Source organism: Staurois parvus, unplaced genomic scaffold, assembly GCF_062004578.1.
Source record: "Staurois parvus isolate SC_StPar_1 unplaced genomic scaffold, SC_StPar_1.0 ptg000022l, whole genome shotgun sequence".
Classification (NCBI taxonomy): Eukaryota; Metazoa; Chordata; class Amphibia; order Anura; family Ranidae; genus Staurois; species Staurois parvus.
The window spans coordinates 8,746,527-8,760,029 of record NW_028317818.1 but is presented as its reverse complement, the minus strand read 5'-3'; the positions used below and the strand labels follow the sequence as shown (position 1 = coordinate 8,760,029).

Genomic DNA, 13,503 nt, shown 5'->3' with positions numbered 1-13,503 from the left:
GAAATACAATCACATAAACTGAAGTTACAATAACATGTAAACATGTCTCTTATAAATGCATACAATGAACACATTTCTTACAAACAGCTACCTGCAACTTGAAATAAATATATTGAAATGTGATCTAGATATATACAGGTATATCACTTTGACAAACACGATGAAAGAACCTACAGGCATATGTGTATCAAAGGAAGAAAAGAAGCCTTCACTGGTGTGTTCTTCTGGAAGCTAAAGTGGAAGTGCAGTGGTATATGGGAAATCTTTATTTTTAATTCCCTTTCACTTCCTTGTCCTTTATTGACAAAAGTACAAAAGAGTGCAGTTGCAGTGAATGCCCAATAGATGGCTCCCTACTCAACACAATGATGTGAATACCGAACAGTCTTCATTGGCTACCAAGTGCTCTTCTGCAACTACTAGTTGCTTCTTTATGTATAAAAGATCCCAGGAGATTAAAATGCTTTACAACCTAAATTCTATTGCCATCAAGCTCAAAATCATCATCATTTTCTATGTTCATGATCTTTGTCTTGTTTATATTCAGTTCTAATCCCCTCTTTCGACATTCAGTTTTGACTTTGTTCAGTAAATACAGCATATCTTCTTTGCTGCTGGTGATGAGCTTTGTGTCATCTGCATAGTGCAGGTTGTTTATATTTCGGCCGCCAACCTTGATACCGACAGACTCTTATTCCAAATTTGCATTTCTGAAGATGGCTTCACTATATAGGTTGAACAGGTAAGGTGACAAGATGCATCCCTGCCTGATGGCTCATTTTATTGGAAATCAGTCAGTGTTGCCATATTCATGATTATTTTAGAGACTCTTTATCAAATTAATTATTTGTTTAGGTATTCCCATTTGTAACAGAGTCCTCCACAATTTATCATGATCCACACAATCAAACACTTTGCTGTAGTCAATGAAGCAAAAGTATGTGGTCTTTTGATATTCTTTGCACTTCTCTAATATCCATATAACGTAGGCAATAATGTCTCTTGTTCCTCTGCCTTCTCTGAACCCAGCCTGAGCTTCAGATAGTTCTAGCTCAATGTATGTTTGTATTTTTCATTGTATTATTTTCAGCAATTATTTGTTGGCATGTGCAATTAATGCAATCGTTTTGTAGTTGTTACAGTCTTTAGCATCCCCTTTCTTCAATATAGGAGTGAACAGTGATTTTTTCCAGTCAGTTGCCAATGCTTTTTCCTTCCAAATCCATTGACAGAGTCGAGTAAGGGCCAAGAGAGCACCCTTGAGGCCTCTGATTAAGTATCGATACTATCGATATTCTGGTGACTTATTGTTTGATAAATCTTTAAACCTTTAATTGCTTCTATGACTTCTTCTTTCCTATCTCTAAGATATTTAGTTCATATTCAGCATCTTTTTCTGGTTCAGTTTCCATAATGTTATTCACACTGGGTTTTTAATATACATTTTCAGTATAATCTTTCCATCTCCTTTTAATGTTCCCTGGATCATTCAGTATTCATTGGAATCTTTAAGCATCCCTAATCTAGGTTGGAATTTCTGCTGCAATCTCTTAATGTCCTGAAAAGCTAGTCTGGTTTTTCCTTTTACATGCTCAGCTTCAATGTTCTTACAAATTTTTTTGACATATTGTTCTTTATATTTCCAAACTTGATGTCAAAGCACTTTGTTAATTTGTGATACTTTCACTCTTGGCTTGGCTTGCCTTCTTTGTTCTGTCACTTTTCTAGCTTCCTCTGAAATCCAAGGTGACTTCTTTGCTTTTTCCCTCATCTGTAATTAATTTATACTACTTTATTTATTATGGTTTTGGTGCCAATCAATAGCTCTTCTGGCTCTTTATCTTCTGTATCAAAAACAGCAAATCTGTTGTTTAGTTTAATCCAGTAATCTTATGGAATATGTTCAATGTCATATCTTGGAGGGTCTTTAATGATCTTCTTCCTACGAGGAGGATTATGCTGAGGAGGATTATGCCTTTATTCAGTCCACCCACTTACTGCACAGCTAGCCAGCAGGAGAGGAAGGGTGCATTGCGGGGGAGCAGAAGAACACAGGGGGACGGGGGGATGGAGGGACCAGGGGAGTATGGGGACTGAACAGTTTAAGAATAAGGGGCATGGACAAGAGTGACAGCTGGGGTGGCATTTACTGCCACCCATCCCTGTATTTTTCCTGGTGGGAGGGGTTTCAGTTGCTGCAGGAAGATCAGTACCAGCTGTGGAGTCCCTCTCAATGCTGCACCCGGGCACATGCTCCCCTTCCCCCTTAGTTTTGCTGTGGCTGTACAATATGTAACCAGCTTTGATTTTTTTTCTTTTGCAATAATACATAGAAAGAGGAGTCAGGTTTTAGCTTGAAATAAGCATTGGAGCATATTTGAGCAACAAAAGCTCTACAGCTACTAATACTGTACTGTGACTGGACAGCATATAAGCAGCATGGTAGGTCTGAAAGTGAGAGATGAGGTAGGGGTTATCTTGAATTAAACATAGATTGTTACATAGTTTATTAGGCTGAAAAGAGACAGAAGTCTATGCAGCTCAACTTGTGTGTATTATGTGAGAGACAAAAGCCAAAGATATTTTTGAGTGCTGTAGCACTGGAATAGGCCCCAGACTTTGAGGCACAAAGCAGAACTTTCCTTGCCTGCAAACATCCGACGTTTGGCAGCTGAGGTCCAGCTGCAAAAACATTGTATGGCACCTTTACATCGCTGGAGCGCTAGGCAGCAAAATTTGTGGTGCAACATGGAATGTGGACGTTTGGTAGCTGAGGTCCAGCTTTAGAAACATTGTGGAGCTACTGGTTCTAAGGAGTTCAAGGATCAGGCCAGTAAGGAGGAGAGGGTACAGGTGACTGTGCTGTAATCATCAGAGAAGACACATGGTAGAACCTCTGGCTCCAGCTGTGTGCCTCATTTTGAATCCTTCCCAGGTGCCAGAAGATGCCTTATGACTGCCCCAGCACTGTCACATGGGGGATTGAAGAGGATACTCAGGCTTGTGTACACTATGACAAGATTGTTTATAACTTACCCAGGATCCTAAGGCTTGTGCAAGCTTCAACATGCTAGTTTGAAACTTACGCAGAACATTCTTCCCTTGTTCCTGATGACTGACATGAAGGAAATATGAGTGTATGCTGCCTGGGATGAGGAAAGTTAAATGCCTATGCTTTGCCTTATCTAACTCCAGCATTTTGATCCTGGATTGCCCTGAACATCATTAGTAAGTATCAAAGCTTTGCTTCTAGTCTATTTTGTCAAAGATGACTCAGTTGTTTTGTTTAAATTGTCACAGGTCAAAATGACTTCAGGAAGGTCCCAACTATACAGATTTTGCATGAAAACTAACATTACAGCTCGATCACTAACATTGGTGCCCTCATCAAGCTGTAAAGCTAAATAAACAGGGCATTTAAGTCTAAAAATAAGTTTATTCAAAAGCTCAGCTGCACAAAGCAAGTGTCTTTTTTTTTTTTTACAGTGTCATGTTTATTTTTACAACCTGTTTGGACCAAAGCATAGTTTCACCCAGATCACCAACACAAGGTTTTATCATATTTTCAAGAAATTGTGAGGATTTATACTAACTTATCCTACAGTAAGTCACTTTAAGTGAAGACTGTATTGATTTTTGCATTTGCACTCAGGAAAATACGCAATCACTATCATCTTTTCTATTGATAATGTTAGAAGCTGTCTGCTATATACAAAATTAAAGATATAACCAAATTATATCCAAAACTGTGTGCACAGGGAGAAACCACACTTTTGAAGGTGGTCTGACAATATTCTAGGTTTATTCTAAGATTGAAAAGAACTTTTACATTGTTATGAGATAAGGTTAGTTCACGTGTCAATTGGCTCCCTAGCAGCCAAGGTCATTCGGGGCTGTATGTTTGGAAATACATGTTATCTCAATTTTCCCATGAGAGCATAGCATAAGCAAACAAACTTTAATGTAGAACTCTATGTGTATAACAAAATAAAATTTGTCGCTGAAGCATAACTCTGAGCGAGCCCACTTGTGCACAACTAATATATGTGATAGACTCATTACATGCAAAGCAAGATAGTTCAAGCCTTGATTTGTCATAATTGTGATGATTATGGCTTACAGCTCATGAAAACCTCAAATCCACAATCTCAGAAAATTAGAATATTGTGAAAAGGTGCAATATTCTCGGCTCAAAGTGTCCCACTCTAATCAGCTAATTAAGCCATAACACCTGCAAAGTGTTCCTGAGCCTTTAAATGGTCTCTCAGTCTGGTTCAGTAGGAATCACAATCATGGGAAAGACTGCTGACCTGACAGTTGTGCAGAAAACCATCATTGACACCCTCCATAAGGAGGGAAAGCCTCAAAAGGTAATTGCAAAAGAAGTTGGATGTTCCCAAAGTGCTGTATCAAAGCACATTAATAGAAAGTTATGTGAAAGGGAAAAGTGTGGAAGAAAAAGGTGCACAAGGAGCAGGGATGACTACAGCCTGGAGAGGATTGTCAGGAAATGGCCATTCAAAAGTATTGGGGACTTTCTCAAGGAGTGGACTGAGGCTGGAGTCAGTGCATCAAGAGCCACCACACACAGACGGATCCTGGACATGGGCTTCAAATGTCGTATTCCTCCTGAACAACAAACAATGTCAGAAGTATCTTACCCGGGTTAAAGAAAAACAGACCTGGTCCTCTTTTCTGATGAGAGCAACTTTTGCATCTCATTTGGAAACCAAGGACCCAGAGTATGGAGGAAGAATGGAGAGGCACACACTGCAAGATGCTTGAAGTCCAGTGTGAAGTTTCCCCAGTCGGTGTTGATTTGGGGATCCATGTCATCTGCTGGTGTTGGTCCACTGTGCTTCATTAAGTCCAGGGTCAACGCAGCCATCTACCAGGAGATTTTGGAGCACTTCATGCTTAATTCCGCAGACGAGCTTTATGGGGATGCTGACTTCATTTTCCAGCAGGACTTGGCACCTGCACACACTGCCAAAAGCACCAAAACCTGGTTCAATGACCGTGGGATTACTGTACTTGATTGGCCAGCAAACTCACCTGACCTGAACCCCATAGAGAATCTATGGGGCATTGCCAAGAGAAAGATGAGAGACATGAGACCGAACAATGCAGAAGAGCTGAAGGCCACTATTGAAGCATCCTGGTCTTCCATGACACCTTAGCAGAGCCACAGGCTGATAGCTTCCATGCCACGCAGCATTGAGGCAGTAATTACTGCAAAAGGGGCCCAAACCAAGTACTGAGTACATATGCATGCTTCTACTTTTCAGAGGTCCGATATTGTTCTATGTACAATCCTTGTTTTATTGATTGTATGTAATATTCTAATTTTCTGAGATTGTGGATTTGGGGTTTTCATGAGCTGTAAGCCATAATCATCACAATTATGAAAAATCACGGCTTGACCTATCTTGCTTTGCATGTAATGAGTCTATCTCATATATTAGTTTCACCTTTTAAGTTGCATTACTGAAATAAATGAACTTTTGCACGATATTCTAATTTTTAGAAATTTCACCTGTAGAGAGTTTAGAACTAATTGACTGGACGTTAGGCAAGAGCCTTTTTCAACAAACACATCCGCCATACAGTATCAGGTGATTTCCCCAGTCTACATAATACCATGTGACACTGGATTGCCTTTTTTGTCTGTTTTACCAAACGTCTACCTATTTACCTTACTGTGCCATATAAAATATACATTTTATATAGAATAATAAACCAAGAGCCAGTAAGCTTTTTATTTACCTTTTATATGGGATAGTGGAACTATTAAATATGTTAATTTGGTATTTCATTCTGTTTGAGCCCAAATTAACATGTTTTGGGCAATAAAATGTGGTGATTGTAAATCCTTAAATTGGTGATGACGGTAAATTGGTGGTGAATACAAACATCTGAAGATAGACTGAGGCTTATACATAAAGAGTTAAAGATTCTGTGGTGTGTGTTTGGCTAAATGGACAAATGGACACTTTGTAATATATTAGCTACACTTGGACAGTTACTTTGTATATTTTCACACTGGCTTTTGGAACGTTTTAATATACTGTTATTCTCTGAATTATTTGTACACCTGTTATTTTATGTTTATTGAAAAGATAATATATTTAATCCTATAATTGGGATCTCATTGCACTATAGGGTGTAGATTCATCCACTGAGGAGTGTATATTAGATTTTAAGTGCTGACATCCACTCATTTGGTTTAGATGGTATTTTAATATTTTTTAAATTGTATATATCTTTATACACATTTTTTTAAAGTTAACTGATTTAGCACCGTAAGAATAAGGGATAGCCTTATATGTATCAGCAATATCACTTGGCTTTGTCTAAGATTCCCTAGTTTGCCCCAAGCATCACTTATTGAATTGAAAGGTTATGGTACCAATTTTTTCTGTCCTGTGGCTCCTGACAGAGATGTGATTTAGTTTCCTTATATATCACTACTGGCTGGCAAGAAAATCTTGAACAATTTGCTGGTGACATGCTACTCTTGCATTTGGTTGTTTTGTAGATTTGTGAGTTTGTGTTGCTGAACTGCAGCAGAAAAAATCGGGTCTCCTGCCATGCCAGACAGGGCTTTTTGGGGTGGCAGAACTGTTAAAATCCGAGAACCGGAAGGACAGAAATACAAATCTTTGTACACACTGTGCATATTATATGTTTTTAATATGTGTATTTAGCTGTTTACCTAGAGTTCAGCTTTAAAGCCAAGTCCATATTTCTGACTCACCACTAACAGAATCCAGGGGTTCTTCTCCTCACAGGTTTCTGTCTTATTTGTGTGTTTTGCAGCTGTATGTGGTTGTAATACAGCTGCGCAGATCACTCTTACTTTATAGCAAGGAGTTTATTTACTCTCTGGACGTACTACATACTGTATGTCCAGGGAGCTGAAGTATTTAATGTGCAAATGTAAACCTGATGAATAGTTATGATTACCAGGGGATGGAAACACATAAGCTTGTCAGGCTGGATTTCAGCCATATATGGAATAAACTGATGTTTAACCGCCTCCCGCCCGCCATATAGTAATGTGACGGACACAAGGTGGTTCTCTCGTTCTGGGAGGACGTCATATGACGTCCTCCCATTCTAACCGCTCATGCGTGTCTCCCAGAGCGCGCAGTGTGGCGATCGGCAGTGCGAGGGACACAGTGGATCACCGATCCACAGAAAGAGCCAAAGATGTCGGCTCGGTCATGTGTCCAATCACAGCTCATCAAATGTAAACAGGGAAATGACAGTTATCGACATTTCTCTCCTCTCGAGCTGTCACGCTGACAGCTCGTGAGGAGAGCCGGTAATCGGCATTCCTCAGAAGGGACATGTACACAGATCATCAGAGCACTGATGATCAGTGTGCCCTGATGATCTGTGTAGCCCCAGCAGCGCCACCTGTTAGTGTCCATCAGTGCCAGCTCTCAGTGCTCATCCATATCACCTGCCAGTGCCCATCAGTGCCACATCGGTGCCACATTTTAGTGCCCATCAGTGCCACATCAATTCCACATATCAGTGCCCATCTGAGCTGCCTTTCAGTGTCACCCATCAGTGCCAGTCAGTGCCACCTATCAATGCCAGTCAGTGCCACCTATCAGTGCTGCTATTCAGTGCCGCCTATCAGTGCCAGTCAGTGCCGCCTATCAGTGTGCACTAGTGCCCTTCAGTGCTGCCTATCAGTGCCGCATAACAGTGCCAGTCAGTGCCACCCTATCAGTGCCACCCTATCAGTGCCACCCTATCAGTGCCGCCTTTCTGTGCCCATAAGTGATGCCTGTCAATGCCCATCAGTGCCACCCATCAGAGCCACCTACCAGTGCCTCCTCATCAGTGCCCATCAGTGCCACCTATCAGTGTCCATCAGTGCAGCCTATCAGTGCCCATCAGTGCAGCCTCATTAGTGCACATCAGTGAAGGAGAAAAATCACTTATTTACAAAATTTTATAACACAAACTAAGAAAAATGTTTTTTTTTCAAAATTTTCAGTTGTTTTTGGTTTGTTTAAGAAAAAATAAAAAACCCAGAAGTGATTAAACATCACCAAAATAAATCTCTATCTGTTACAAAAAAATTATAAAATTTTTATATGGGTACAGTGTTGCATGACCGCACAGTTGTCATTCAAAGTGCAACAGCGCTGAAAGCTGAAAATTGGCCTGGGCAGGAAGGGGGTATAAGTGCCCTGTAGGCTAGTGGTTAAAGAGTAGATCTTCATCCTTGGTGCTGACTTTTCACCCTAGAAGTATTTCATTACATATCCCATGGTAAAAAACTAGCATCCATCCAGCACGCAGGTGAATCCCAATAACCCCTTACCACAAATTATATACACAACAACCCCCAGCAGCTGGAATAACCCCTTATGTAATTCCCCTTCTCTCAGGTCCACCTTCTAAACATCCAACATCCCAGGAAATGTTATAAAAAAGACCAAACACATAGTGTAGTAATTATTGCAAAGAGATTACAAAAATAAAAATATGCTTACATGGAAGTAATGTACAACAGCTCTGGATAGTAGATTTGAAATAGTGGATTGGTTAAAGTAGTGGATTTGTAATGGCGAAATGGTTTGGATTGTGGATTTATAATGGTGGATTGGTTTGGACAGTGGATTTGAAATAGTGGATTGGTTTGGATAGTAAATTTGAAAGGAGTTAGGTGCCCAGGAGCTACGTATCATTACTTTATGCCTGATATGACCCACTGAGAAGAAAGGGTCTGAGTATCTGGTGGGAGTCCATTCTCATATGGGGTATTGCACAATGGTGAAGTGGATTGATAGGAAGAGTTATTTTCTGCTTGAGGTAAACAGGGGTGCTACAGCATTCTGGTACATTCAGATAAGACCAAGCTCCAGCTCCTCTGCAGAAATGTATATTAGCACAGCAAGAGCTTGATCATAACCGTAATATGCAATCAGGAAAGTGAAAGACCTGCAAGGAGGAGATGGCTTCCTAAGTCCTGAGCTCTTCAACTTCCCCTACAGAACAGTACTCAGCACTTTGAACTCAGGTAGAGTACTGTCAATTTGTACAAAGGTCCTCTGGCTATGTGTGTATCCTCTCAAACTGAAGTGTCACCAACAACTCAAGGTGAACGTCTGAAAATCAGAAGCTGCCAGGGCATGCTGCAAGGGTACAGAAGTGGAACAGGATGACTGGTGGAGTTGAAATGGGCAGAGATGATAAGAAGTTTCAAGAACTAGGCCAGAGGTTAGGCCAGGAGGAAAACAATTAAATCCAGGGTGAGATGGAGAAGAGGTTGCTACACAGTAACAACCAGGGGAGGGATAGGTGCACTGAGGATTTGAGGAACCAGACACACAGAAGTCACAAGATTTGCAGAAAATAATATGGTCACAGGAGGTCAGGAACTAGGAACAGGGAGCCTAGGGCTAGGTATACCCTATTGCTCAGGCGATGGGAGCTGATCTGAGCTTGACTTAAATAACTAAGATTTGGCCCGGAAATGGTCATGGAGGAAGGTATATTTATTTCAGGTACTTATAGAGTGCTGTCAATTTACACAGGGGTTTACATACGTATTACATTTACATCAGTTCCTGCCCTCAAGGAGCTTACAATCTAAGGTCCGTAACTCACCCTCATAGATACATATACTAAGACAATTAACCTACTAGCATGTCTTTAAAGTGTGGGAGGAAGCCAGAGTACTCAGAATTAACCCACACAGTCACAGTGAAAACATGCAAACTTCATGCAGGTAGTGCCGTGGTTGGGAATTGAACCAATGATCCTGTACTGCCAGGCTGAAGTGCTAATCACTTAGCCACTGTGCTGTCCAGCGCAGAAGGTGAGGCAGGAAATGGTGTGCATGCTAGTAAAACCTCAGGTACCAGCAGAACAACAGCAGCAAGGAGGTAAGGACAAACCACCAGATCAGGTGACAGATCAGCTCTTCAGCTGATCTGTGACAAGAGGAAAGATTAGATAAAGTGAAATTATTCATGCTAGAGAAGAGGAATATGATTACATTGTACACAAATTATTATTGAACCATATTACTGTATAGGCTTTGTCCACTTTAAGGTTATCACACAACAAGTTGTATTTTTGGTCCTGGAGGGAAAAATATTCAACCCTTTTAATGGCTAGTATCATTGACATCTAGGTGCTAAAACATTTTTGTTGCAGCATCAGTATATATGGGTTAACCTGACAATAATTCTATGACTTTTTGCTCACTCAAATCATTTTATATACATATTTTTAATGTCATAATATTTGGTATACTGTTTTATATATTTCCTGCTTGTGTTTTTATTATAAATTGACAAATAGGTAAACAAGCAAAAAAAACCATTTGGGTTATTTTACAGCTTTTTCTTAAATGTTTTCTTTCTTGTTCAGTGTTTTTATTGTATTTGAAGCAAGAGAAAAGTTGACATGCACTATTCAGTATACAAAATGTTTGGTCATAAAACAGCCGTTGATATTAATGTTTACGTACAGTATTTGAAAAGGTGCGTGTGAACAGTTAAAACAGTGCACAGCATAATAAAATGTCAGCTGACATGCAGGGCCGTCTTTAACAGGGGGCAAAGGGGCATGGGCTCTGTCATTGTTGTGGGGCCCAAAGCAGCTGCCGCTTCGGGAACGTCTGGGGCAGTGATGGGTGGGGGCAAAACCCCGGCATCCTGCTACAGAGAGTGCATGTGGGGGGGATCAGGCTGAAAAGGTGGAGGAAAGCCAGATTCTCTGCTCTGACTGTCCTGCTCTGGACTCAGCCTTGTCCCTTCCTCTTGGTTTGCTGCATCTCCTAACTTGCCCTGCGGGTGGAGAAGGTGGTAGAACTGCTGAAGAACAGAGCTACGACTGAGAGTTTTTTCAGCCACGCGGAGGCAGGTCTGAAGAGCTCCATGGTGGTGGTGGTGGTGGGGGCAGCAGCTAGATAAAAACTGTGGCAAGTTCCTTATTTTACTGACAGTGCTTTGTCTCCCCTCTCCAAGCCCTGCAAAATATCTCTTCTCTCATGTGATGTTCTGCAGGGCTGGGAGAGGGGAGGCAGGGCTGGGAGGACGGAGACAGGAATGATGCTCTGCAGGGCTAGGAGAGAGAAGACAGGTGTGATGTTCTGCAGGGCTAGAGACAGGTGTGATGTTCTGCAGGGCTGAAGACAGATGTGATGTTCTGCAGGGGTGAAGACAGGTGTGATGTTCTGCAGGGTTGGGAGAGGAAAGAACTATGTGATTCTCTGCAGGGTTAGGAGAGGGGAGACAGGTGTGATGTTCTGCAATGAGTGTGGAGACAGGTGTGATGTTCTGCAGGGAATGGGGAGACAGGTGTGATGTTCTACAGGGAATGGGGAGATAGTGTGGTGTTCTTCAGGGCAGAGAGAAGGAAGACAAGTGTGATGTTCTGCAGAACAGTGAGAGGAGAGACAGGTGTAATGTTCTGCAGGGCTGGAGACATGTGATGTTCTGCAGAGAGGGGGGAGACAGGTGTGATGTTCTGCAGGGCTGAAGACATGTATGATGTTCTGCAGTGCTGGAGACAGGTGTAGTGTTCTGCTGGGACGGAAGAGGGGAGACAGGTGTGATGTTCTGTAGGGAGAGGGGAGACAGGTGTGATGTTCTGCAGGTCAGTGAGAGGAGAGACAGGTGTAATGTTGTGCAGGGCTGGAGACATGAGATGTTCTGCAGAGAGGGGGGAGACAGGTGTGATGTTCTGCAGGGCTGAAGACATGTATGATGTTCTGCAGGGCTGGAGACAGGTGTAGTGTTCTGCTGGGCAGGAAGAGGGGAGACAGGTGTGATGTTCTGTAGGGAGAGGGGAGACAGGTGTGATGTTTTGCAGGTCAGGGTGAGGGGAGACAGGTGTGATGTTCTGCAGGGCTGGAGACAGGTGTGATGTTCTGCAGGGCTGACAACAGGTGTGATGTTCTGCAGGGCTGATGACAGGTGTGATATTCTGTAGGGCTGAAGACAGGTGTGATGTTCTGCAGGGGTGAAGACAAGTGTGATGTCACCTTTTGAGCACTCTGGTAGTTCATTGAAGCTTCCTGTCAGTGTCAAACTGCCTGTCCATACATCATACAGCCTACACTGATAGTCTGCAGGAGAGCTGCATGACAACAGGTGATCAGCTGGTGCAATGCTTTCCAGGTTCCTAAAACAAGAACAGTAAATACAAGTTTTTTTACCTGCAAAAAAAGTGCATTTTTGTTATTTTTTTGTTAAAAAGAAAAGTTAGCATTTACACCCCCCCCCAATGTCTGCATGTTTGGAGGGGAGCAATGTGTATGGGCAGTGTTTACACAGAGGGGGCAATGTGTACCGGTGGGATGTAGGTGCCAATGTGTGCAGGTGACTGGAGTGGGGGGATTTGTGCAGAGGAGAGCAGTGTGGACAGGTGGCAATGTTTGCAGAGGAAAAGGGGAGAAGTGTGCAGAGGATGCGCAGTGTGTAGGGAAGGACAGTGTGCAGCGGAAAGGAGGACTGTGTGTATAGTTGGTAAATTTAATTTGGGCTAAATCTCAGGTTTCTTCATTGTTGCTACTCAGAATCTATGTTGTATTAAGCCATGCCCAATGTTCATTTTAATTCAACCATGTGCGAGAGGATAGTGGGGTGGGGAGCAGCAAAATGCACATTCGTCTGTGTAGACAAAACTCCTTGCACTGGCCCTGCCTCTAACAACCAGTCAGTGAACATTAGTGATCTGCTGTAGCCTCTAACAACCAATCAGTGAGTGGTAAAGATGTGCCGTAACCTCTAGCAACCAATCAGTGAACAACAATGATCTGCTGTAATCTCCTTCAACCAATCAGTGAGCAATAATGTACTGTAACCTCTGGCAACCAATCAGTGAGCAGCAATGATGTGATGTAACCTCTAGCAACCAATCAGTGAGTGGTAATGATGTGCTGTAACCTCTAGCAACCAATCAGTGAGCAGTAATGATGTGATGTAACCTCTAGCAACCAATCAGTGAGGGGTAATGATGTGCTGTAACCTCTAGCTACCAATGGGTGAGCAGTAATGCTGTGCAGTAATGTCTAGCAAACAATGGGTGAGCGGTAATAATGTGCTGTAATGTCTAGCAACCAATCAGTGAGTGATAAGGATATACTGTAATCTTCAGCAACCAGTCAGTGAGCCTGGACCAATCAGTGAGTGTGGATCAGTTCTTTATATTTACATTATTAAAGTTTTTGAGACAAGTCTATGTGTGTGTGTTTGTTTTTTGGGATGTTGGGTTGGAGAGCAAAATTGCATGGGAGGGAGGTGTGGCAAGAATATGTTTGCCCAGGGTCCAATTAATATTAACCGCCTCCTGGCCGCCATATAAAGAACTGACGGTTTGGCGGCGGTTCTCTTGGTCTGGGAGGACGTCATATGACGTCCTCCCACTCCAACTGCGCGTGCGCACTGATCGGTGGTACGCTGTGTCCCTGGGACTTTGACGCAGTTGGCCAGCTTAAGCATGTATTGCAATATGTGTGAACTAAAT

The 13,503-nt window shown here is 42.2% G+C and overlaps 1 long non-coding RNA gene across 1 annotated transcript in view; it reads left to right on the top strand.

Annotated features, from left to right (window-relative positions):
• Positions 1 to 634: 634 nt before the first annotated feature.
• The window catches only part of LOC149472194 (uncharacterized), an 84,780-nt gene continuing 71,911 nt past the window's right edge, over positions 635 to 13,503 (top strand). Inside the window, exon 1 of the long non-coding RNA XR_016315334.1 lies at positions 635 to 742. This is a non-coding gene — a long non-coding RNA (uncharacterized LOC149472194). The remainder of the gene's footprint in view (positions 743 to 13,503) is intronic.